This window comes from Salvelinus alpinus, chromosome 9 (assembly GCF_045679555.1).
Source record: "Salvelinus alpinus chromosome 9, SLU_Salpinus.1, whole genome shotgun sequence".
Taxonomy (NCBI): Eukaryota; Metazoa; Chordata; class Actinopteri; order Salmoniformes; family Salmonidae; genus Salvelinus; species Salvelinus alpinus.
This window is the reverse complement of record NC_092094.1, coordinates 5,357,359-5,362,104: the sequence shown is the minus strand read 5'-3', so window position 1 is coordinate 5,362,104 and position 4,746 is coordinate 5,357,359.

Genomic DNA, 4,746 nt, shown 5'->3' with positions numbered 1-4,746 from the left:
GGAATGGGAGAAGGTCATGTGGTCTGATGAGACAAAAATAGAGCTTTTTGCTCTAAACTCCACTCGCCGTGTTTGGAGGAATAGAAGGATGAGTACAACCCCAAGAACACCATCCCAACCGTGAAGCATGGAGGTGGAAACATCATTCTTTGGGGATGCTTTTCTGCAAAGGGGACAGGACGACTGCACCGTATTGAGGGGAGGATGGATGGGGCCATGTATCGCGAGATCTTGACCAACAACCTCCTTCCCTCAGTAAGAGCATTGAAGATGGGTCGTGGCTGGGTCTTCCAGCATGACAACGACCCGAAACACACAGCCAGGGCAACTAAGGAGTGGCTCCGTAAGAAGCATCTCAAGGTCCTGGAGTGGCCTAGCCAGTCTCCAGACCTGAACCCAATAGAAAATCTTTGGAGGGAGCCGAAAGTCCGTATTGCCCAGCGACAGCCCCGTAAACCTGAAGGATCTGGAGAAGGTCTGTATGGAGGAGTGGGCCAAAATCCCTGCTGCAGTGTGTGCAAACCTGGTCAAGAACTACAGGAAACGTATGATCTCTGTAATTGCAAACAAAGGTTTCTGTACCAAATATTCAGTTCTGCTTTTCTGATGTATCAAATACTTATGTCATGCAATAAAATGCAAATTAATTACTTAAAAATCATACAATGTGATTTTCTGGATTTTTGTTTTAGATTCCTTCTCTCAAAGTTGAAGTGTACCTATGATAAAAATTACAGACCTCTACATGCTTTGTAAGTAGGAAAACCTGCAAAATTGTCAGTGTATCAAATACTTGTTCTCCCCACTGTATATCTCCCCCTATATATCTCCCTATATCTCCCCCTATCTGCCCCTACATCCCCTATATCCCCCTATATCTACCCTATATCTCCCCTTATAGCTGCTTTCAAAGCCATGGCTCCTTCCTATGTGCCCTTTAAGACACCAGCAGCCCAGAGATCTGGAGATGTGATTAACTGGTGAATGTATTGAATTAACAGACGAAATACCATGCAAGATATTTCACTCAGGTTGACCATCAATCCTCCAGCCAGCACTACACTGTTACTGTGGATGAAATCCTCCAGCCAGCACTACGCTGTTACTGTGGATGAAACCCTCCAGCCAGCACTACACTGTTACTGTGGATGAAACCCTCCAGCCAGCACTACACTGTTACTGTGGATGAAATCCTCCAGCCAGCACTACACTGTTACTGTGGATGAAACCCTCCAGCCAGCACTACACTGTTACTGTGGATGAAACCCTCCAGCCAGCACTACACTCAAGTATGAAATATGTATGCCTTATCACTAGTCATACCATCACACTACTGTAGTCATACTATACCATCAGACCTCTGTAGTCATACCATCACACCACTGAGTCATACCATCACACCACTGAGTCATACCATCACATCACTGTAGTCATACCATCACACCTCTGTAGTCATACCATCACATCACTGTAGTCATACCATCACACCTCTGTAGTCATACCATCACACCACTGTAGTCATACCATCACACCTCTGTAGTCATACCATCACACCACTGAGTCATACCATCACATCTCTGTATTTATACCATCACACCACTGAGTCATACCATCAGACCACTGAGTCATACCATCACATCTCTGTAGTCATACCATCACATCACTGTAGTCATACCATCACACCTAGCACCTTGAGTCAAAGTCTAGCGTTCGCTAGTGAAACACAGCGTTGCATGTTGCAAATACTATACACAACAATTATACTATACACAGGAGTAGTGTCCTCCAGGAGTAGTGTCCTCCAGGGGTGGTGTCCTCCAGGGGTGGTGTCCTCCAGGGGTGGTAGTGTACTTCAGGATTAGTAGTGCCCTCCAGGGGTAGGGTCCTCCGGGACTAGTGTACTCCAGGACTAGTGTCCTCCAGGAGTAGTAGTGTCTTCCAGGACTAGTGTCCTCCAGGAGTAGTAGTGTCTTCCAGGACTAGTGTCCTCCAGGGGTAGTAGTGTCCTCCAGGGGTAGTAGTGTCCTCTAGGAGGAGTGTCCTCCAGGGGTAGTAGTGTCCTCCAGGAGTAGTGGTGTCCTCCAGGATTAGTGTCCTCCAGGAGTAGTAGTGTCCTCCAGGAGTAGTGTCCTGCAGGAGTAGTGTCCTCCAGGAGATGTAGTGTCCTCCAGGGGAAGTGTCCTCCAGGAGTAGTAGTGTCCTCCAGGAGTAGTAGTGTCCTCCAGGAGTAGAAGTGTCCTCCAGTAGTAGTGTCCTTCAGGAGTAGTGTCCTCCAGTAGTAGTTGTGTCCTTCAACAGTAGTGTCTTCCAGGAGTAGTGTCCTCCAGGAGTAATAGAGTCCTCCAGGAGTAGTGTCCTCCAGGAGTAGTGTCCTCCAGGAGTAGAAGCGTCCTCCGGTAGTAGTGTCCTCTAGGAGTAGTAGTGTCCTCTAGGAGGAGTGTCCTCCAGGGGTAGTAGTGTCCTCCAGGAGTAGTGTCCTCCAGGAGTAGTGTCCTCCAGGAGTAGTAGGGTCCTCCAGGAGTAGGGTCTTCTAGGGGTCCAATACGCCAATCAGATACCATCAAAGACACCATTAACGATGACAGCGTCCCAGACTAGAGCTGACAAAGTGACAAAACAGCCTCCCAGACTAGAGCTGACTCAGTGACAAAACAGCCTTCCAGACTAGAGCTGACAAAGTGACAAAACAGCCTCCCAGACTAGAGCTGACTCAGTGACAAAACAGCCTCCCAGACTAGAGCTGACTCAGTGACAAAACAGCCTCCCAGACTAGAGCTGACTCAGTGACAAAACAGCCTCCCAGACTAGAGCTGACTCAGTGACAAAACAGCCTCCCAGACTAGAGCTGACTCAGTGACAAAACAGCCTCCCAGACTAGAGCTGACTCAGTGACAAAACAGCCTCCCAGACTAGAGCTGACTCAGTGACAAAACAGCCTCCCAGACTAGAGCTGACTCAGTGACAAAACATTCTCCCCGACTAGAGCTGACTCAGTGACAAAACAGCCTCCCAGACTAGACAAAGTGACAAAACAGCCTCCCAGACTAGACAAAGTGACAAAACAGCCTCCCAGACTAGACAAAGTGACAAAACAGCCTCCCAGACTAGAGCTGACTCAGTGACAAAACAGCCTCCAGGACTAGAGCTGACTCAGTGACAAAACAGCCCTCCAGACTAGAGCTGACTCAGTGACAAAACAGCCTCCCAGACTAGACAAAGTGACAAAACAGCCTCCCAGACTAGAGCTGACTCAGTGACAAAACAGCCTCCCAGACTAGAGCTGACTCAGTGACAAAACAGCCTCCCAGACTAGACAAAGTGACAAAACAGCCTCCCAGACTAGAGCTGACTCAGTGACAAAACAGCCTCCCAGGATTAGAGCTGACTCAGTGACAAAACAGCCTCCCAGACTAGAGCTGACTCAGTGACAAAACAGCCTCCCAGACTACAGCTGACTCAGTGACAAAACAGCCTCCCAGACTAGACAAAGTGACAAAACAGCCCCCAAGACTAGAGCTGACTCAGTGACAAAACAGCCTCCCAGACTAGACAAAGTGACAAAACAGCCTCCCAGACTAGAGCTGACTCAGTGACAAAACAGCCTCCCAGGATTAGAGCTGACTCAGTGACAAAACAGCCTTCCAGACTAGAGCTGACTCAGTGACAAAACAGCCTCCCAGACTAGACAAAGTGACAAAACAGCCTCCCAGACTAGAGCTGACTCAGTGACAAAACAGCCTCCCAGACTAGAGCTGACTCAGTGACAAAACAGCCTCCCAGACTAGACAAAGTGACAAAACAGCCTCCCAGACTAGAGCTGACTCAGTGACAAAACAGCCTCCCAGGATTAGAGCTGACTCAGTGACAAAACAGCCTCCCAGACTAGAGCTGACTCAGTGACAAAACAGCCTCCCAGACTACAGCTGACTCAGTGACAAAACAGCCTCCCAGACTAGACAAAGTGACAAAACAGCCCCCCAGACTAGAGCTGACTCAGTGACAAAACAGCCTCCCAGACTAGACAAAGTGACAAAACAGCCTCCCAGACTAGAGCTGACTCAGTGACAAAACAGCCTCCCAGGATTAGAGCTGACTCAGTGACAAAACAGCCTCCCAGACTAGAGCTGACTCAGTGACAAAACAGCCTCCCAGACTACAGCTGACTCAGTGACAAAACAGCCTCCCAGACTACAGCTGACTCAGTGACAAAACAGCCTCCCAGACTACAGCTGACTCAGTGACAAAACAGCCTCCCAGACTAGAGCTGACTCAGTGACAAAACAGCCTCCCAGGACTTCTATTCTATACTGCCATGCTGGCTAAAGAGATCCACTCTCTTCTCAGTTACATAAATTATCACTTATAATATCAATAATATACCGAAGCTAAGTATTGCTATTTATCTGTGTTTATTCTAGTGTAATTGTAAATTCTTATTCTGGATTCTAACCTCGCTCAGGGTCTCTCTCGGGGTCTCTCTCAGGGTCTCTCTCAGGGTCTCTCTCAGGGTCTCTCTCAGGGTCTCTCTCAGGGTCTCTCTCAGGGTCTCTCTCAGGGCCTCGCTCAGGGTCTCTCTCAGGGTCTCTCTCGGGGCCTCGCTCAGGGTCTCACTCAGGGTCTCTCTCGGGGCCTCTCTCGGGGCCTCGCTCAGGGTCTCTCTCAGGGTCTCTCTCAGGGTCTCTCTCGGGGCCTCTCTCAGGGTCTCTCTCGGGGCCTCGCTCAGGGTCTCTCTCAGGGCCTCGCTCA